The 23,036-nt window shown below is 38.3% G+C and overlaps 1 long non-coding RNA gene and 1 pseudogene across 1 annotated transcript; one reads left to right on the top strand and one right to left on the bottom strand.

Moving 5' to 3' along the window:
- Nucleotides 1–4,696: 4,696 nt before the first annotated feature.
- On the bottom strand, nt 4,697–17,367 carry LOC113841781 (serine/threonine-protein kinase RIO2-like; annotated as a pseudogene).
- Nucleotides 17,368–17,760: 393 nt separating this feature from the next.
- On the top strand, nt 17,761–22,835 carry LOC119714991 (uncharacterized). The gene is made up of 4 exons (XR_011810818.1): nt 17,761–18,325; nt 21,626–21,688; nt 22,232–22,349; nt 22,531–22,835. It is a non-coding gene; the product is annotated as an uncharacterized lncRNA (long non-coding RNA).
- Nucleotides 22,836–23,036: the final 201 nt, after the last annotated feature.

Consider the following 23,036-nt stretch of genomic DNA (forward strand, 5'->3'; position numbering starts at 1 on the left):
TAGATCTGTGGGTGGTCACAAATGCATTGTCCAAGCAGCTTGTACATACACTTTCAATAAAAGCCTTGTCAGTAGACCTGCAGGAACTGGTTACCAGTGGAAACTTATGAAAGGGAATGCCCCTCTCCTCGAGCCCACCCCCCACACTGCACCCCGATCAAATTCTTTGTTCCTGTGATGTGTGTACATTCACAGACTGCTCCACGAGGTCCCAAGACTGCAACAGTAATACAAACCTACCCAGCAGCATACAAACCTCCTGCAGGGTGGCCTGAGAAACAGATGTCAGACTCCTAAGCTCTGGGACAGATCCTTATGCTACATTCACACAAGAGTAACATCCTTCTACAAGAGTAAATCCAACTTAGTCCCAGGGAACTACTGGGTCAGCCTCTGACTTTTCAGTGTGGCTATGAGCATAAGAATCTGGCAAGTGGAGTTGTTTAATGCAGATGTACATGGGTTTTTCCCCTAGGTCCATCACTAGCCATGTCTTTAAGTCTTTATTCCTTTTACAGCAAGTTTAGAAGGCAACAGTTGACTGTATGAGACTGATTTTATTAACTCTAACAGAGCTGTTGACAAAAGAATGAAGTGGAGATTAAATAAATGTCTCTGCAGTGTGCCTCAGGTCACACGGGAGATTACGATTAGAAGTGAATGTTAAATAAATAAATAAATAAAACTCCCTTCTAAAAATCTAACATTGTTCCAGCATTGTTTGCATGTTAAATGATTGACTAGGTGATTCAGACTGAAATGACACCCAGCAAAATACTAATTTTACAATCAAATTGTTTATGTAGGACCAGATTTGGGGGCATGACATCAAGAGATCTCATTCACCTGTGAAGAAAACTGAGAACAATGGAATTTAACTATTGTTTCATTTGATCTGTTGAAGAGGGTTTTTTCCATTGTATGAAATCTGTGGATGTATTTTCTAAGAAATTACTAATTAAATAGCACTTTGTTCCATGCATAGCCCCACTCAAATCATAAATTCAAATTTAAATACTCTTATTTCTGTGATGTGAGTTGCATTGAACTCTGTTTCAAGGGATGCATCAGGCCAGTTTATTATGTGCCATCTACTGAAAGGTACTTCAGAACATTTCACAAGGGATAGTTTGTAAAATGAGAGAGAAAGAGAGAATAAAGTGTTTTGGCCAGGTTTAAAAAGTGCATCCATAGTCAAGTCTGATATGGGGGGGGGGGGGAGGGAAATCACATTCCATATACTTGCAGGAAAACATCTTATGTTTTAAGATATTTGATATTTTGCAGTACTACAGTCAAGAAAGGTAATTTGTAGGACAAACTAACCACAGAAAGAGAGTTGGCATAAAGTTTTCCAAAATTGTCAAGCAGTAAAGTTTTTACCATGTTATTAGAATGTAATTAAATATCCTAGGTAAAAGTTGTGAATCAGTTTTCTGAAATGCAAACTTAAAAAATAAGCAGCAACACTGCCTTCAAATAGGCAAGATAAAATAATGATAGTTTGTGGTATGCACACGAATACATGTACAAGCATGTTAATTACTTCTCTCTCTTAATTTGTTGGGTACAACAGACATTTGAATTAAATACACTCACTATCAGGGAAATAAAATCATTATCTTTGGTACTTACAGTCTTTAAAAACCAGGGCAGGGTCTCGATGAGGCAGAACTTGGGCAATTACAAGTTGCAGAGACTCCAAGGTTCTGTCCATCTCTGCTCTGCTTTTCCAGAAAGCAGCCACAAGCTGCCCTCATGCCTGAGTCAGGCAAGTCCTGTACCAACTCTGGATTCCTGAGGAATCTCCCCACGTCTCCCAATCAGGCATTGCCTCAAACCCCACGACCCTCCGCAGGGTCCACCTCCCCGGACTGCTTATCTTTGCTGTATGCTGAGGTAATTAGCTGCAAAGGCAGGCTGACAGGCGCATTCCTACTCCTTCCTTCTGTTAAACACACCCACCTACAGGCCAGGGAGAGAAGCTAATCACCAGAAAGAAGTTTGTTTCATCGGTTTATTGGCGATGTGCTGAGGCAAAGACCTCTCTGGTTCATACCAAATGAATAAAGAGACTCTCTTGCTCACCCAAACCCTCAAATTATGGAAAAGATTGCAAATATAAGGAAATACTTATGTAAAGCTATACTAAACGTGATAGCCTGAAAGCAGCATGCAGGCTCTTGTTTAAAAACAACAAATTCGATAAAAAGTATGGTGTTTTTTTTTTTTTCTTCCTGTAACTATGTAACTGGAGAAGAAGGATATTAATGGCAAATAGAAAATTAATCCGATTAGCAAAATTAAACTTGTGATATATTAGGTTAACCCAATTTGAATCTGGTTTCCTGAAAAGCAGTTTCCTTACTCCCTATACAATAAATGTATTAAAATACCAGTGAATTAAACTGTTTATATCTAAAAGGACCTGTGGGATATGCAGAGGTCTGAAGAGGCACTCCAATCAAGGCAAACACAGATGCAGTGGCAAAAGCTTGAAGCACGAATGTAAATACATTGCTGTCACACACATTTGTGTAAGAGTCATAAACTGTACAAAATAGTTGCTTTGCTCAGCTTACTTTTATTTCAATTCCAGTAAAGTCTTCTTTTTAATTTGGAAAAAATCCCAAAGTAAGGATGTGTGTTCTTTAATTACTGTACAGTCTTTCCCAAAGAAAAAATATTTTTTTCTTTTTTTCTTTTTAAAGATGCAGCAGTGGAAAACTGCTGGGCAACCTTTTATCTCCATCACTTGCAAGTTTCAGTACATACTGTTTCATTTATAGAGTGTGCATTGCACAAGGTGTATCTACTCTTTATCTTCATGTTTTGTTTACAAATTAATGAACTAACATTGTGTTTGTTTACTAAAACATTTAAAACCCATTTTGTTATTACCCGCACATTCCTTGCTAGGTGAATTCGCTAAGATAATCAATAATGCTATTGTCTTAACCTCTGCATTTTCCCAAGTTCACTCTAAGAGAACTCTAAACTTCATCCCATGTGTAAACTTTGTGGCGACCTTTGATGACTTCAGATATTTCAGGAATTCTGCTGCTTTGAAAAAAAAAAAAAAAAAGGCTTAATAAAGATATATTAAGCTGTAACTCCCTCACTTACTCTACTCTCTGAAAAGTCTCGTCTGGCAGAGTAAATGAAAATGATAACTTAGAGCCATCCATTAGAATACCTTTGAAAGAGTTAATGGATGCTTTAAAGGAACATTTTGAAAATAAACAGCATGGATTTCCATCATTCCATCCTTTCTATTCTCATGGAGCACAATCAAACGGGACAGGCTTTGTATATTTTTGGAACCCATTACCAAGACAGACTTAAGGTCATGCACCAGAAAGAACTCACCCCCTGTGAAAAGCTCTAAATTAGAAGCCAAAAAGTGTGTGCACATCTTATGCAAAGAGCTTCAACTGAAATCTTATTAAGCAGTCACTGAAACAACCCCTTAACAGATAAGAGTGTAGAAACATAAAAATATGTTTTTTCCCTTTACATTTAAAATGGAAATAAAATTAAATTCAATTAGGCTGCTTTTCTGCCCGTGCTAAAAAGAGCTATTTGCATCAGGAAACAGCCCTACATACCTTGATAACAATCACATTTAAGATTTAATTGGACTTCCTTACTTCTGTCACCAGACCTTCCTGCAGCTTTGATGCTAAAAGAAACACTTATCTATTACATCTCTGCTCCGGCCTGCCATGCTTTTAAGAACGTATACCGCTGCTAGCTAAGACTAGTTTTTTTATTGTAAGAGCAAAAAGACAGAAGTTGAAAACTTTCAAAGCAGAGCATGCTGCAAGACAGGACAGAGGCTGTAATTCTCAATAGACTAAAAGCTGATTTTCAGTTAGGGTAAAGTAGAATATAGATAGTATCAGGTGTGAGTAAAAAATCAACCTCAAATCCAAACTTCCTCATTTCCCCAGCCAAGTAAAAGATTTAAAACGTTGCAAACTATGGGTTGATGACAAACTTTATCATGTCATACGTCTCTAGGAAGGCTCTTCACCTAAATCACAGATACATCAAGATACTTGTTTTTCTAGGTCTTCAGAGACCCAAAATAACATAAAAAAAAACATGGTAATATTTTTTAAAAAGAGAAGTTCAGAATGCTCACCACTTTATGTAAATTGTTAAATGAATTAGATTTATTGGTAACTGCACAGCCAAATTCAAAACCTGAGTGACTGCCAGATCTCTACAGCACTGATTTATTCCTTTTCTCTTATCTATAGATCTTTTCAAGATCTATACAAGATCCTGGAGTGAAAGGAAAAACAAGTAAGAATTGCTTGGTTCAAAGAATGTACATTATCATGTTGTTTGATGATCCTTGTACAGGTTCAAAAGAAATTTTAGAGTGTTAAAAGCTATCAGTTTTTATTTCCTTTTGATTTTTAATTAAATCAAACAAATATCTGTTTGTAACCTGAGGGCAGAATTTCACATTTAAATTTTATGTTGTAGGAACAAAGGAAAATTTTTAAAGAGGAATCCTCTGCACACCAGAAGATTCTTAATCTATACAAAAACAGTAAAATTGACCTAAAACAAGATACTGTTGGAAATACTGTACTTAAATGATCGTACCTAGTACTACTAATTTATTTTAAATCACAGTCGATATTTTTAACTAGGAACACAAAATAAAATCATGCAAACAAAACCAGAGGAACCAGCGTGATGTTTATTAGTTTCCAAAAATACACGGTATTGTTAAGAACTTTTTCCTCCACTGTATAAAAGGATGCTTGGTTATTAGGTAACTGTTTTAGCTGTATGTACTGTGAGTTTTCTCATGTTCGGTGGCAGCTATGATAAATTATCCCCAGAAACTAGCTGCATCCAAGCTTGACTTAATGTTGTGCATATTTTCTCGACGTTGTTTGGTATAAACGTTTGCCTCTCCTTTCTGTAGTCGTCGCCTCAGAGCAGACTTCTGCTGTTTTGTCAGCTGACGTTTTATCTTCCTTTTCACCAGTTCCTACAAATAAATAAACAATTCAGTATCAGAAGTTTTTGAACATCACTTAGTACTAACATTACCATAATGATACTGTATTCTCAGTACTAACATGAACATGTGGTAGTGAACCTGTCGAGAAGACCACCATGCGCTGAGCAGCTGGTGATCCACACCAGGGTTAACTCGAGTTTGCCCAGGCCTGCCCTGTGCTGTGCTGCCCATACTGTGTGGCCCCAGAACCCCCTGTGGGGCTGCACAAATCCCTTGGCCTGGGGCAAACTCAGCCAGCTTCTTGGGACAGAGGAGCCTGCAGGCAGCTTTCGCCTGGTTCCAGTGATTACCACTGCTCTGTGGTCTTGCCTTTATCTAACAGAGCAGAAAGAAGTTATAATAAGAACTTCACCTCTTCTCAACAGCAGAAATTGAGCAAGCAGAGTTGTTTCTTTGTAAGAAAATCATGTAATTATCTCAACTGAGTGAAAGGGGAGAACCTCTGCTACAGACAAGGTCTACAGTATAGCTATGTGGTTTGGAGTCAGGGTCAGGGCTCTAGCATTTGAAGGGGTGTACGATCACCTGTGCTATTTTTTTTTTCTTTTAGCGTTAGCTCTAATAAAAAGCATCTTAGGTGATATCTTGCAGAGTTTAGGTGCCTTTCATTCAGGAATCATAATGAACCAGTACTTTTCAGTGCAAAACATATGCCTTCAGCAAAAATGATAATGTCCTGTGCTTGGAGATTTGACAAACATCTTGTAAGTAGAAAAAGGACCAAGAGAGTTTGCTCCAGCACAAGGAGAGATCTCCTTGTCCTTATCACAACCCATGAATATTTTTTACGTCATCATGTTTTCTCCCCTTTTTTCCACCTGAGGACAGGGCTAAGAGAAGCATGGAGGAGCTGAGGTACCTGCTGGTGCAAAATTACCCCACAATCTAGTAACATTTCTTTTGCATTTACCCCAATTTCTCTTGCCTTGTTTTTTGTTTATGATACTGTCAGCACATTAAGTAGTAAGTTGGTAGTTAAGTCAGGAACCAGAAAGAATTCTTTTGGCACTGTTTAAAAACTGCTGTGACTAATACAACTAAATTATGCAAATACAAGGTAGTAAATAAATCCAGGTACCCAATGCTGATTTCAGTAAGAATGCTGTAGTAATTACATAGTATTCACCTGAATAGTAGTTTCCTAAGCTTTACCACATGCAGGTTGACTATCAAAAATGTGAATAAAAAGAGTAGTATAAGATCTGTCTTTCTTTCCTCGGAAGCTTAGCAGAACTCAGTATTTAAACAAGAGCATTTTGGAAATTAAATCTGTGAATGCTCTTTAAAAATATTCCAGAAGAAATTCCTGAGGAAAGCTGGTAAGAACTAGTTTAAACTGGGCCACTGATGTTTTTCTTCTGTCAGTAAGACAATTGTCATCCTCTGCTTTTTATAGGCAGAGCTCTGAAAGAAGGCTTCTCTACTTCTCCCACTTCAGTGGACAGATGACTTCCTTCACAGTTCATACAAGGCTCGCTAGAAGAAACTTTGCAATACAAATACCAGATATTTTCACTATGCAAAAATGTAAATTCACAAAATACTACTGCTCAACCACAGCATGCAAGTCTCACTAGTCTCTCCATCATCCTAAGCCTGACTGTAAGCAAAATGAATAAACAAATCTATCATTTATTATTTAAATTTTTGCATAGTTTACATTATTTCCTATAATTAAATTGCAGCAGTCCCTACAAAGATTTGTACAAGCACAACAAGACATTTTATTTTGTCTGGAATAGCTTATTGTCTGTAACTCATAAGGCTTTCTTTTTGGCACAGTCACCCAGCTATGACTGCACCTACTGCTATTACTGCTATTGTTTATACATGCCCATATGAATTCCTTCTGTGTGTTTAATCTGGAAACCTGCTTATGTTTTAATGTGTTTCTTCATTGAGAAAGCTATATAAACAACAGAGAAGTGCTAGAAGCAGTAACAGGCATTGTCTCTAAGCAGCTCAGTGGGTCTTACTGCAGTGCCTTTTGTGTTTTTCGTTTTGCAATCACGTTCTGATGTTACAAATAGCTCATCATGCATATCCTTTCTTTAGTTCTAGTATTCAAAAGTTCAAATAAGATTTAACAATGGGCAGAAACATTTTACTTAGCGTAAGAGCATATAAATGGAAAGATTACACAAAGTAAATTGACACAGGATGTTTATGTGGCTGAATCTCTTGAAAGCTGCTTCTGCTTTTATCTTTCTTTTAGAACAGAATATTAGGTACTTAAATGCCATTTGAATATTTTAACAAGTTTGATGTGTCTGCCTACAGAAAAAACATGTGTTCGCTAAACAATCTGGAAGGTTTCTACAGTGAGTGACCACTGCTACCACCTACTGGTGTACAGAAATATAATTTCAAATAGGGATCTATAGGCGATTCCAAAAGAAATCCTACACGTTTAGGTTAGCAAACTGAAAGGGAAAAAATATGTATCGCATGGATCAGAAACCAGGCGATTCCTAGCATTTATCCTAGCATTTATCCTAGCTCTTCTTTACTTCATTTCATAATTCAAGGCTAATTCTTTTTCTCCTTAATAAGGCACCAGGCCATGTCCTACAGTAAGAACAGGGATGACTAACAAAAGTCTCTCTTTCCTTCACACGAAGTCCTGTAAAAGTCTTACACAACTTGCAAACATGCTGTTCCCTAACACATTTATTTATGCATAAAACTGGCCTTTCTTCCATTTAAAATTTAGACACACTCTTTAAAATGTGATAGAGGTAGCCATACTGGATAGTATACTGAGTAGGGATGAAGAAAGATGTAAAATTCTGCCACAAAGTATTGATTTATGTAATGCTGAAAGTCAAATTCATATTGCCAAAGACACCATGACTACAATGAATTCATATCTATGTTTCAGAAATGTGGTAAGAGATGTGTTAAAAAGACAGATGAAAAAAGGCCAAGTTAAATCTTTACTCACGCATGCAAATTTAAAATACAAAAACATTAATTATGGGCAACAGAATTGATTTCTAGCAACAGAAATGAAATTAAAGTTGCTAATGCCGGAGTAGAGCTTTTGTGAAAGAGCAAAGAACAACACATGAAGTACAGCACTGGATATAATTCAATTGTAAACATGTAGAAAGCATCAGACCTATTTCCTGTGAACATGGAACTACAAACCAAAGATGTACATAGTAGTAATCAATTAAAGACAGTTACTGCTAACTAGGTATTTGTAAAAATATCTTCAACAGCTACGTCCTAAGATGGTATCAGAGTAAACTAGACAGTAGCAGTAATAATTACCGGTGGAATGGTTGAACAGCTCCCAACACTGCTGGCTGACGTACTTTTAGTTCTTGTTCTGTGCTCCGCAATATGAACCATACTGTCTTCATTTCTAAAATATGTAAATTAATGTTTTATTCCATTCAGTGAGCATCATGTTTCAGTCATTTTTTTGATATACAATCAAAAGTGCTAGCAGAACATTTGAGTACTACAGAAAGAACATTTACATTTGAAATATTAACACTAGTTCAAAAAACACATTTTATGACAGGAAGGATTATAGTGCAATAGCCACATACATACTACACAAAGTAGTGTAAGAAAAAGAAGCTTCAGAACACTAAAAAGATTAATTCAGATTCTGTACATTGCCTAGGCGTAGAATTTCACGAAAAAGGAAAAATTCAAAAAGAAAACAGGGTATATGAACTTTATATATGCATTCAGGTACATGGGGAGCTTGCAAACTAATAGTTTGAATTTTATATAAGAAGGGGTTAGCTTAAAGGTAAGAAGGAATTTCCAAGTGAGTCAGTAAAGGCATTAAAAGCCACATGGTATGACGTTCAGTAAAATATATTTGAATAATATATTCCAAAGAGCTTGTTCTTGCTAATTTCAGCCGAATGAGGGGCAGAGGCTGAGAAAGAGCACTCTAATTATAAACTCGCTTGTCAAAGCTACTTAGCAGCAGCAGCGTTTTAATATAAAAAAAAACTTTTACTCACATTATTACTAGAAATAAAGAAAAAAGAAGAAAATTTCACCACACCACTAGACAGTAAATATAAGTATTTACCTGTAAGGTCTCAATTCCTTATTTAAAGTTGACAAGTCAACCAGATCAGGGCATTCATCGTTGTCCTTATCACTGCTGCCCTCTGTCTGATTTTCAGCAGCATCGTCAGGTATTCTTTTGTGCTCAGAAAAACCAAGTGCACAACTCTCTGCATCTTCACTGGACTTCAAAAGCACAGGCTGCCCTTCAACCTTTTCTAAGGCTGAACTCAACTCTGACATACTCAGTCCTTGTGAATTTTCACTACTTTCTGTGGCTTCAGCATCTTCACTGTGATAACAAGTCTTCAGAGGTTCTGCTTTCAGAAACCACTTCATATATGAAGTCTGCATTGTTTTCTTTATCTTGGCTGAGGAAGTTGGCGTTACTTTCAGCATCTTCTACAAATTCCCTCTCCTCTGTTGTATGATCATCCTCATCAGAGCACTCCGGGAAAAGCAGCTCATCATCTTCCTGCATTTCCTTTGTATAACCACTGGCAGCAATCTCTATGTCAAGAGAACTCTCTCTCCTGAAAGAAATAGAAGTGAGCTTTCTTTTAATATATCAAATCATTATGCTGTATTTTGGATTAAAAATACTATCAAGTTAGACTATAATTACCATGCTATTAACAAAAAGAGTATACTCCATTGGAACATAGGTAACATATTACAGTGCAGGGCTTTGGGTAGTTAGCAGAATGTAGCCTGACAGAACCAGACTTTCATACAAGATGATTCCATCTTCATAATCAGCACTTACTGAAAGCAAACAATTTGATTTTAACAAATATAATACTTAAATTATGCTTGTGCAAACAGAACGATGAAGGACATGTTGACACACACACAGACAATTCCCCTTTGAGAAAGGGCTCAGAGTGATATAAAACCCTTTTAACTGAATCAGCTTTGCTCTTAAAATATGTGAGAAAATTGTTTGCTTTTCAAAAGGGACAAACTACAGTAGGAAAATTTTGAAGATAATATTTGAAGAGGCGGTCACCACATGTACTAGCATTTTGAAAATTAAATTTAAAATTAAAAACTAAGTTAATACTTGATCCCCCAGGACTGTTAAATATGGTTTTAAGAGTCAGAGAAACTAATTCTGCGTCACCGTAACATTTACGGCATTTGGATGTATCTCTTTCCCCTAGCTGCAAGAGGTAAGACAAAGGAGACAGCAGATTTTAAGACGTGCTTCAGTTTTTGGAAACCACTTTTAGTAACTGCCAGTGAAGACAGTATGGATCCTTTTTACTGTAAGAATGACAAAAATATTTCAAATTGGCTCTTTTTCCCCCTGTTCACTTCTAAAATCATCTCTCAGAGGCATCCATTTTTCTCAGAAAACCAACGTAACTACCATAACATGGGGGAATTACGAGTCAGCTGGCATTTTTTACCTGATATCTTGGAATGATGGGAAGAGCTCACTCTCATAGTTGAAGCGTTTCTTAAAAAACTCCTTAATGCAGTTAACATCCCTGTCAAAATACCTGTTTAAAAAATACAGAATTGTAAAAATGCAATAATCAAGGAAATTAAGTCTACTGGTATGACAAACTTTTACTCTACTTTCTTGCCTTTTATTTGAATATTAATAACCATCAGTGACTCGAAGTGAGAAAGTACTCGTGTAGGTATACATACATAAATGCAGATTATTTCTATTCATTTCTTAATTGAAAGAAATAATATTAACTGAGAAGCAATTAATTACACATTTATCCTAAGGAGATTTCTACTCATTCATGAAACAAATTGCATTTGTAATGTATGGTGAAAACAGTAGAAAAAGAATTTGAAGCAGGCTTATGAAAACAAATCATGGTTGACTATTTGTTGTTATCAGCACTTAACTGGTTTATTTTGCATACATCATTTGTACGTACCATTCAGCATTTGGATGTGATGTTGATATCATCTGAGGGAAATCAATCATAGTGACATGATCATCATTATCCAGTATGAGATTAAATTCATTGAAATCCCCATGAATCAAACCATGATTGCCAAGTTTTACAATTAGATCCATTAATTCACTGTAGACAGCAGCAGGGTCTTCGATGTGGTGTACTTGGCATCTGGAAAGTTAAATAAAAAAGAAAATATCCTGAACCCTGAAGGAATTAATTTAAAAATATAGACAAGACATATGAGTTACATCTGAGAGAATGACAGGGTCACAATTTGAGTCGTAAGGGATCTCCAGAGGTTACTAGTCCAATACTCTGCTCATAGCTATGTCAATTCTGAGATTAGATGAGACTAATCAGAGCTCTACCAATGCGGGCTTGAAAGTTTCCAGGGATGGAAACATACTGTGCAATCTCCACCACACTGCCCTCATGGGGAGAAAGCTTCTCCTATCTCCAGGTTAAATCCCTCGTTTTAACTAAAGCCCTTTGTCTCTTGTACTCCTATCAAACACGATGGTTATGCTGCCTAATTTAAACAATGGATCAGCGAATTTTTATGTCTGGATTGTTTTAGGTAACTTAGGTCTTCTTGTATTCAAATGCCATTCAAATGTCTCACAAAAAAGTGTTTTCAAGACTAAGCTGGGGATAAGGCAAAGCCAAAAAAAAAAAAAAAAAAAGCTTAAAGCACTCCAGAATATACTCCAGCATAAACTCCAGAATAAAAGCAAAGTATATGTTTTGCCCCAAAAGTGCGCAGAATAGACATCACCTTATTTTTACAAGCAGAATAAATAGGCAGCTGTCTTATTATACCAGGAGCTGTCAAGAAGCCGTCATTTACAGCTAATTTGTGATATATTTTGGCCTGAATGCAACACTGTAGTGTTATGAGAACATATCAGTTGCACATACAAACAAAACACAATGGAATTCAAGCAGCTCTGTAATAGGCTGCTGTTGAATATTTTCATATTAACAGCAAAATTAATTGGTGACATTTCTTATAGCCAGAGGTCTGTATCATAAAATATATCATTTGTTCTTTGAATTTGGAAGTCATCTAAACTGGTATCTTCTGAGATGCTGATCACCTGAAATAATTTCTCATCTAGTACAGCATCTCCTTCAGGAAATGCTTAGTTAAAATTGCAGAACTGGGATAGCATGGTAAGCCTCACCTGCAATGCCCACATGTAACTTTAAAGCTTTCTGTCTACAGGACAGATGTGGAACTATTTAACAAAGGCGGGGAAACGGGATAGAATAAAGTCTTAAAAGGCACTTCTTCAATGTAACTCTTCAACTGTATACTTTGGGATTAATTACACTGAACCTTTGTTACTGTACATTATATAGAGTTATCAAATAGCTATTTTGCATTCTGCTATGGAAACAAAACAAGCCATTCATTCACATACAAAATTCAACATTTTTTCATGTTTCTGGATGTTGAAAAACTGAAGAAAAGTAATCTTCCTTGAGCAAAAAACAGCGTTCAATGCACACAAATACATAAAATAAAAAATAAAACAAACAAAAAACAAACACCCCCCAAAAAAATCAACACAGAAGTTCTACAATGGCAACTGTACAAGTTGTAATCCTACCTGAATCTTTACCACAACATGGATCATGAACTGGAGCTCAGAACGTGGAGGATACACAACTCAATACTGAATATTTGATATACTGAATATATCAATATTGAATATCATTGAATAGATAACATATAGAACATAAAATTTCTGTGTAGAAAATGGTTGTAGCACTAACCTCTGTATCACATTGCTCCTCTGATGTATTCCGTACTTAAAAAAAAAAAAAAGTCTATTTCCACCAGTCTTTTTGGACAAAGAGAGTATGTTTTTAGTTTTCCTTCTCTCACCAATTTCTCCAAATATAATGAAGCAGAACCCTAGCTGTTCTGGGCCTGACTTTATTCATGCTTTATTCAGCATGATCAGAACTGACTCACACGATAAGGAAAAACGTCATCCCTGCTGTCTTACTGAACCTATCGTTGTTAGGGTTTCTGTAAAACAGACTTCAAGCTTCCAAACTTACAAAGGGTAGCCATCAAGGAGTTCCATAATAACTGCATGCCTGTTGTAGTCTACAGGTTTTGGAACAGGAAATCCTCTGTCATACAAAGCCTGGAAAGAGACAACTTATTGAAAAAATAAAAGATAACCATTAAGAAAACATTACATACCTGACAAACTACAAATATAAGATAAGCAGTTAAGCACCATTGCGGAAGCAGCATCCTACACATTATTCAACTGCTAACTGTAAAAGTCAAATCATGTGCTTAAGGAGGAAGAGCAATCTGAACTTTCACTACTAACTATGCTTCTGTATTTTCCAGAGTTTAGTTATCCTGCAGGTGGCAGGAAAACACAACGGGATAGAAAAACAGCAGAATCGTATCTGGTCTGTTAGCTTAAGAAACCACCAGCAGATAATTGGGAATAGGGTGTTAGAAAAAGGTTCAACAGTTCTTGTAAATACAGTTTGGCCTGGTCAGGTAATCCACACTCAGTCTCAGTAAGGCAAAAGTTTCTTCTTAAATATTAATATCCAGTATTACACTACATTAAAGATTAACTAAAGGTAGGCCATAGTATTTTGTAGCTCTGTTAGCTTGCTCTAACCATATTTACCAAATCATTCACTTGATTCACAGAATGGCTCAGGTTGGAAGGAACCTTAAAGACCACCTGGTTCCACCCCTTCTGCCATGGGCAGGGACACCTCCACTAGACCAGGCTGCTGAAAGCCCCATCCATCCTGGCCTTGAACACCTCCAGGGATGGGGCATCCACAGCTTCTCTAGGCAGCCTATGCCAGTGCCTCACCATCTTGAGCACAGAATTTCCTCCTAGTATCTAATCTCAATCTACCATTATTTTAATTTAAAACTGTTACTCCTTGTCCTATCACAACACTCCCTGAAAGAGTCCCTCCCCAGCTTACCAGTAGGCCCCCTTAAGTACTGCAGGCTGCTATTAGCATTCCCTTAAGCCTTCTCTTCTCCAAGCTAAATAACCCTGACTCTCAGCTTTTCTTCACAGGAGAGGTGCTTCACCCCTCTGATCACCTTTGTGGTCCTCCTCTGGGCCCACTCTAACAGCTCCACATACTTCTCGTGCTGGGGGCCCCAAACCTGGATGCAGCACTCCAAGTGGGGCCTCACAAGGGCAGAGCAGAGGGAGACATTCACCTCTCTCCACCTGCTGGCCACTCCTCTGTTGATGCAGCTCAGGAGGCTGCTGGCCTTCAGGGATGCAAACAAATACTTCTGGCTTATGTCAAGCTTTTCATCCACCAGAACATCCAAGTCCTTCTCTGCAGGGCTGCTCTCAGTGTGCTCTCCTCCCAGTTTGAAACTCATCGCTTACAGACCTAACAAATACTCTGTAATTATGTTTGTGGAAGTGATCCAAATTGACAAGACTAAAATACTAGTAGATACTTCACGAATTTTCCCTAGCATATAGTCTTTCCTAAGACAAGGTTAAGTGAAATGGCGATAGTTTATTCACTGCCTTTATTAAGACTCAGATGACTGGACAGCTTCACCTGAAACTTTATGGAAATTGCTTCAGTTCCATACGACTCCATGGCAAAGTTTGATTTTGTCACTTGAAAGTATACAAAATGCATCAGCACTGTCATTCTCTGAAATGTATACTTTAAGTCCACTAAAAAAAACAAATAAAAAGCATACATCCTAACATATACTGCAAATATGAAGTGATGAGAAGATAATCTGAGAAGTACATTCCAGACTATTACATCGTTGTTAATATGGTGCAAACAACCACCTACCTTCATGTAGGCAAACTCTTTCATTGCTGCTAGCCGGGATAAATACAGCCATGACATTTTGTGCCTGTGCTTATGGTAGTCACGCTTATTTTTCAGGCTGCGAAAGGAAGTTCTTCCAAGCCTGTGCAATTTCATTGCAAACTGCTGCTCGTCTTCATTTGCAACAATATAAATATCTAGGAGAAAAAACAGCAGCACAGATCTGAGAAATAAATGGTATCTGACAGGTACATAATGCAACAGTGCAGTGAGAAATCGGTTACTTGACTTCTTGTAACTGCTATTTCTGGAATAGCAAAGTCTACTACACTTCTTTTAACAGAAAAGACAACCAAATTTGTATATTATGTATTACAAATCTGAACAAGAAGAAGTCATTGGTGAAGAGATTATGCTGCTCCACTAGTAGAATATCATAGAATCATTACGGTTGGAAAAGACCTCCAAGATCATCTGGTTGAACCATCCATCTGATCTGAAACATATTTCAGACTAGGGGATAAGAAGTAACTTAATGGCACACTAGAAAAGACTTCTCTTGACTGGACAGAAAACTCAAGGTACCTCTTACTTTAAAACAGTGTTAGCAATTGGCTATGTTTCATTTTTACCATTTGTCCCCAATAATCCTCTTTTTTTTTTTTTCGTCATTTTTTAATGACAAAAGACATGCTGTGCCAAATTACAATCAACATATGAGCATGAGAAACCAAGATAGCACTCCAATAGTTTGGACTGTATATTACTTTTTTTTTTTTTTAGGTGGGATGAAACATTTGATGTTAATCTTTTTGACAGAAGGCTTCAAAATTCTTTGCAAGTCACAAGACAACTGTCACCTGTTTGCAAAATACCTTTTAAGGAACCATCCAAGAATTGTACAAAATGGTCAAAGTGGAACAACACTTGTGAAAAAAATCAGATGTAGTCAAGACTCACACAGAACTTGAAGTGACCATAAATTTTGGTGTTTGACAGATTAACTGATATGACTATCCAAAGGTAAATTCACCAAGTTTCCAACAAATTAACAAAAATACAGACCCATTTTTTCTAAAAAAAAAAATTATATACTGAAAACACTTTTTTAAATTACCTGATTCTTTGCCAACACCCATCTGGTTTCCAACAGAACTGATGACTTGCCGGGAAGACAGAGTTCTCAAGGCAAGGTAATCATATCCTGCATTAGTTAACCGATAGCCCTGGACAGCTAGGAAAAAATAAATTACACAACATTTCATTCCATATTATGCATGTATTTCTTTTAAAAGAAGTTTCATTTTGGTCTCTCTTTTATTTTTTTCCTGCTTATGGTACACAACACTCAAATAGTATTTTCACTGTTGGCTAGTATCAACCCAACTTGACAGTAAGTTTAAATTCGTGCAAGCCTTTTGAAAACTAACTGGATAAAAAGTAGACATTTTGTTAGCCCCTTGGTAACGCAGGCAGTGACAATGGTTCAAATTGCATAGGATTACTTTGAAAGATGATTACTTAGGAGACACGGCAAGGATTCAGGATTGTTTCAAACACCTAAACCAAACCTTAATGGTCTGAAAAACGGAGACAAAAAGGAGATGAATTTCATGAAGACTCCCACATTGTGCTTGCAAAGCCAGATGCAAGTGCAAGACTAAAGGAAATCCAACGCTACTAACAGAATGGGACAGAATAAATACTACTTTAGTGATCGTTCCTGACCGGCTGAAGGTATAAGGCTTTTGCAGTCCGCTCCAGTTTGTCTGCTGTAAGACTGTAACACATTTGGGCTGATCCCTATGTGAACTTAAATACTACCTTAGCTAACAATTATTTATTTTATCCACGAATTTGGACGAACGAATCCATGAATTTCAGAAATCACCAACACCATTTGTTGCTGAAGGAGTTCACATTCCCCAGCTAGCCCCAAGGCGAGACGGGGCTCACAAACGCCCCGGATACCCGAATGACCAAGCTACCGCACTTCTGTGGCGCTGAAGAACCGGGAGGGCCGGGAGGAGGCTCCCAGCGCAGGCCCCACACTCACTTTTGGTCCGCTCGTAGGCCAGGAGCTTGTGCTTGGCCAGCTCCCGCAGCACCTTGTTGCAGCCGCCGTGCTTCAGGCTGGCGATGGGCGCCACCAGGCTGCCAGGCACGATCTCGTGGTTCTTCATGCCCATCTCCACCTGCCGGGGGGCGAGAGGGAACGGTCGGCGGCATCAGCGGGGAGGGGACGGAAGGGGAGGGGGGGAGCTGCGCCTTCCCTTCCCTTCCCTTCCCTTCCCTTCCCTTCCCTTCCCTTCCCTTCCCTTCCCTTCCCTTCCCTTCCCTTCCCTTCCCTTCCCCTGTCCCCGTCCCGTCCCGTCCCGTCTCACCGCGGTGAGCACCCTGAAGTGCTGCCCGCTGAGGTACCGCAGCACGGCCACGTTCAGCTTCCCCATGGCGGCCGCGCCCGCACCCCCCTCACAGGGCTGGCCGGCCTCACGCGGACGCACCGCGCATGCGCACGCCCCCCTCTCCCCTACCTCGCCCTACCGGCGGAGCCTGTTTTGGGTCCTGGCAGCTACATAGAGACGCGTGTTCTCCGATGTATCTTCGCATACCGAGCCGGTAGCAAAGTCACTTACAACTCAAAATAGAGACAAAACAAGCCTCTACGAATCGAGACAGAATAAGCCTTAAGGTGATGGCTTAACCCCTCGCTCTACTCTAAAAGAGTTAATGGGGTTGCATGTGTATCTGCCCAGACCGATCCAGTGGGAACACCACCCACGGCACCAGACACCCAGAGCGCTGCCCCCGGCTTCAACTGCGCATGCGCGGCCACCGCCCACGGCCATGAGGGTGTGTGTGTGGGGGGGGGGGGTGGAGGCTCCCAGTGCGCATGCGCCTGGCAGCCCCGCTCGGTGCGCATGCAGAGGGCAGTGGGGCGGGGCGGGGCGGTTCCAGACCCGGGGGTTGCGGGTTCGAGTCCCGGGGCGGACACGTTTCTTCGCCGTGACACCCCGTTATTGCCATAACTAATACCGGGGCCCAAAGAGGCAGAAATACAGCTGCAGCCATCCCATCCGTGTGTGGTTAGGTAGCAATACCTGGGAACAAATCATGTCTAACCTGCGGTGTGATGTTGCTCACGGAGGCTGGTTTTCCATTATATGTTATCACGGTTACCTCTGTCTGCACCGGTTAACGCGAAAACGCCCAGCAATGTTTCTCAGGCGCTCAAATTTTGCTCGAATTTTGCAAATTTTAGCTGACAGAGCTGCAGCTCGCGAACCGCTGCCTCTGGGGGGCGGCAGTGTTTTAGAGATGAAACTGAAGTGTTTTTTGGTGGTGGTTCCTTCCCCCTCCGTCCTGCAAGATGGCATGGCAGAGAAATTATTTTCTGGTTTCTCATGTAGGTCCTCGTGTAGTCCTTCTTACAAGCTGCCTATATGGACTAGTCTATAAAGTATTTCTGCTAGAAACATGAGGAATATGTGACTGCAACGTGAGTATCCAAATGAGGTAACTCCATGCAAAAAAAGGGGATGTTAACTCCCTGTATAATCAGCTAATTAAGAGGCTGGCTGTTTCAATATATGCATAATATAGTGGACAGTAAGGCTATCCAGAATTTAATTCTTGGCTCTTAAGGCATCTGGAAAGTTGAATTTGTGAAATCAGATCTTAAATTTCAGCATGAACAGACGAACAGTTCAAACAAACAAACAAAAAAGCAAAAAACAAAATGTGATCTTAAAGTCAGAAGTTTAACCATGAAACTTCTCTAGAAGTCTGTACTGATGTAACTGTTAATAAGCACTGTAAAAAATACTGTTATTTTTGACTGGTCAGTATACTTCTAAGGACCTGGCTGACATCATGAAGAATACACATAAGTACATTCAATTTTTTGTATTTTTAAGCATTATAGGTTTCACCCATTTTCTATGCATGCATGTATATGTGTATGTACATGAATGATCATTGTGGTGTCAGAAAAAACTCAGTGTTTATAAAGTTTTTCTAATGAATAGCAGAATCCATGCCAAGTGTACAAATGCTGCACATTCTCTTCTGCAAGGAGTTTTATAAATCCCCAAAAGCTGTAGGTTAGTGTAAGGTTTGAACAGTGCAGTTCATATAGTGGGCTCTTTCATAGTAGTTTTAGGAAACTACTGTTCTCAAGATAGATATGAATGCTTAGCAGTTTTATTGCTTCAGGTGTTCCGTTTCAAATGAAAATTAGTAATAAACCTAAAGGGAATAGATTGTGGGAGCGTTAAAGTTTATAGTTTAGGTAATTGCTAAGGTGTCTGAATTAGTAAAAAAAAAAAAAAAAAAAGTAATTGCTGTATGTATAAAGAGCCCACAGTGGTGGCTCTATGTTACCTACATGTTTATATCTGGAATTTTAGATCAGCATTTGGCACTTGTCAAGGAAGTGTTTAGTCACTTCATGGTGGTCAGACAGCTCCGTTTGCATTGGAGTTGAGGCTTGTCTGATACGTGTGAGGTCTAGCTGGGGTCTATTCCCCCATCGTAGCTGAAAACAGCCTCCAAAAGGCTGTAAAGCAGGGTAGTGGATATTTTTAGAGTGGATAACATGGGAACCTTTCAGCTTTAATTCAGTGATACAGAATATTTAACACTTAAGTCTTTCCTAAAATACTTACTAATTCAGCTTTTCAGATTCTTTTATTTGTTAAAAACTATAGGGCTTGCAAAGCACACCATTATTTTAATGCTCATGTTGAGCAGTATGTAAAGCTTAGTGCTTGTGCAGTACATTAGTGAGGTTTCTTTCCACACATGCAGGCTTCTCAGCTCTGCCTCATCGTGGTGGTACTGCTCTCAGTAGTAGGGATAAACATAAAGTCTGAAAGGTTGGCTTGTTTGCTAAGCTAGTTAAGTTTCTTATGTTTGGTGAGAGACTTCCAACAAGTTCTATAGACAGTAGTGTGTTTTTTAGACATTAAACATTTAACATTAAAGGCAGGTAACAGCCCCTTCCTGCAGACTGAGTGGTGCTAACTTAAGGTGTGTGGCAGTCAGAGGTGGGTACAAGTTGATGCCATGTGGTAAAATTGTATACATGTATATGCCATTGGCAGTTCTTCTGACTGGTTACTAAGGTTCTGTAAGCCAAATTCTATAATCATCAATCATCTGTTGTTTGCATATGTCTTAAGGAGGGCAGTCATTTTTCTTTGTCATTGTGATAACTGCTTAGTTTTCAAAAAAGGAAGGAAAGACAGAGAGCTTTATTATTATTATTATTATTATTATTATTATTATTTGAATTTGAATTGCTGTCCAGCCAGAGACATGGGTGCAGAGGGAGTTTGTCTGTCAGATGCCATTTAGAGAGCTCTGGTACATAAATTAGAGTGGAGAGATCAGAATGAGCCTCGATACTACTTCATTTATTTGATCACAGTGTGGGGAGAATTGAGACTTTGAAGCCAGTTTCTATGTGTTCAGATGGAGAATAAAACCATGAGAAGAAAAAGAGTAGAGCTCTCTCCTGGGCATAGAAAACTGGCAGGCTGTGACAAAGCGAGAGCTCTCAAAACCTTCCTATCAAACCTCAAACTTGGACCTGTCATTTTCTGGATGGCCAGTTTCCTGCCAGCCCACCTATTAGGTCATTAGAGATTGGAGGTATGTCCCTTCTAGGCCCTGGGTAGACTACCAGAGGGGCAGTGTCTAGCATCAAATGAACGTAGCTGCTCATTTTTGAAGCAGTAAGGACCTAGTGTCAGAAACTGGTTTTGTTATTTGAGACAGGTTCTACTGACTGCATATGATTGACTCCAAGCCTGGACAGATATTCTCTCCACTTGAATACGTCTTTTACCAGAGCATAACAATCACTTAACAATCAATTAACAATCGACCTCATCGCAGTCTACAACTTCCTAGTAAGGGGGTGTCGAGAGGCAGGAGACCTTTTCTCCATTAACACCAGCGACAGGACCCGCGGGAACGGGGTTAAGCTGAGGCAGGGGAAGTTTAGGCTTGACATCAGGAGGGGGTTCTTCACAGAGAGGGTGGTTGCACGCTGGAACAGGCTCCCCAGGGAAGTGGTCACTGCACCGAGCCTGTCTGAATTTAAGAAGAGATTGGACTGTGCACTTAGTCACATGGTCTGAACTTTTGGGTAGACCTGTGCGGTGTCAAGAGTTGGACTTGATGATCCTTAAGGGTCCCTTCCAACTCAGGATATTCTATGATTCTATGATTCTATGAATTTATGCTGACATACTTCTCAATTTTTATGTTTTTCCACCTGTAGATTGCATCTCACTGTAGGTTGCATTTTAGTCTCCTAATTTATTCCCTGGTTTTTATTTTTATTTTTGTACCACCTCATTAGTGAATGTAGAAGAAAATGCATACTAGCTGGGCTGCATCCGGAAGTGCAAACCAAAGTGCTGTAGATAGCATGAATGTAGGAAAAACACACTTTATTGTCTTAATGAAGAAAAATAAGCTTTAAACTGACTTTAAATATGTCATAAGACTTCATGGTATTAGAAAACATGCTAAAACAGGCTGAAAAAACTATTATGAATCTCTCGTTTTCCAATACATTCTTAGACCAAATCCTTTGAGATTCAGAGCTATTGTCCTCACTTTAATGTGACCTTCTTTAATGCAACCTTATAATACCTTGAATATACATCTCTATGAGCCTGTGATAATATTAAACAATCATAAAGTCAATTGTTTTATAACTATTACATTATGAATTCTTCGTGGTACACTGAAAATTTGTTCATTGATCTTTTGCTTAATTCTACAGATACTTTTCTTACTACAGCCTGCATACAGAATGTTCTTTAAATGAGCACAGAATGTGCTTCAGGTAATTTAAAGGCTTCCTGGCTATCTTAAAAATTATATTGATTTTCACCTTGAATATTCACCTGTCCTTTATTTTTAGAGATATACAGGGAATGTGGGAGGGGAAGTGCGCCTTTTCCCCTTTTTTTTTTGTCACTCAGCACAAGGACAGTTATTGCCCAGCAATAACAGTATGTTCCATTTAGAGTCCAAAGCACTAATATCATTACTTTTTCTCTAGCTTTGATGTAAAAAAGATCCTGATTGTGGTTACAGAATCATAATCCTTCAGTATTTATTTTGAGGAGCTGTGAAGCCAACTTTTAACTGCCTTTGTATTCTACAGCTTTTTGTTTACAGCCTTTCTTCCTCTCTTTTTTCAATCTTATTTTTAGAAAAAATATAATAATGTTGCTGATAAGAGAAATGTAGCAGTCTTTCAGGCAAGTAAGAATAACCAGTATTAAACAAAAGGTAGAAAATCAGAAAACTATTGGCTAAAAGCTGCTATCTTGAAATGAGACTTGTTTGTTTTCAATAAGTAATTTTCTTATTTCTCTTCAAGAATGAAAGATTCTCAGTGAAAGCTAGTAGTTAAAATTAATATCCACTTGATGTGAAAATGGAACAAACATCAGAAGGACCAAGCATTTTGCTTGGCTAAAGAAACTGCAGTTCTCAAGGTAGGATAATAATTCTAAGTGAAAAATTTTCGTTTTTAAATACTTTTAATATTTCACTTTTAGAATTTGCATTTGCTTTCAAAAAGCAAATGTGGTTGGATTAGAAGGGTGTAAACTTGTACGTTCTAGTTTATTTTTAAAAGTGTTAACTTATGATTTTTTTATTTTTATTTTTTAACAGAGGAGGAATTTATCTACGTTGGGAATTTGTTAATAGATAATTGATGTATACAATGGATATGCATATACCATTTGGATTTTTTTTCTACTGTAGCTTCACGCAATTTTTGGCATTGTAATCTTTCAAGATGTCAATGCTTCTTTATACATTTCATGCGCTTATATGTAAAGTATGTTTAAATAAGCCACTGTTTTCAGTAGATCCTGCTTTTTCAGTGAAACTCGCGTTTTGAATATTGTGGTTGTCAGAATTCTGAAGCAGCAATGCAATAAAAGAAGTTGTATAAGATCTTTTATATACAGAAACCTAGATGTACACTTTGCATATATGTACAAGTGCTTTTCTCTGGTTACAGTGTTTGCAGTCTAGTGCTAGTAATCTTTACTATGAAAGGACTTTCTATTTTTAATCCTTTAGATAATTTTTCTTTATAAAGAAATATAATTAAAAGTGACTTTATTGCGAACAGTTTTGAAGTGCTGAAATTACACATGCTGCCTATTTCT

Source organism: Anas platyrhynchos, chromosome 7, assembly GCF_047663525.1.
Source record: "Anas platyrhynchos isolate ZD024472 breed Pekin duck chromosome 7, IASCAAS_PekinDuck_T2T, whole genome shotgun sequence".
Lineage (NCBI taxonomy): Eukaryota > Metazoa > Chordata > Aves > Anseriformes > Anatidae > Anas > Anas platyrhynchos.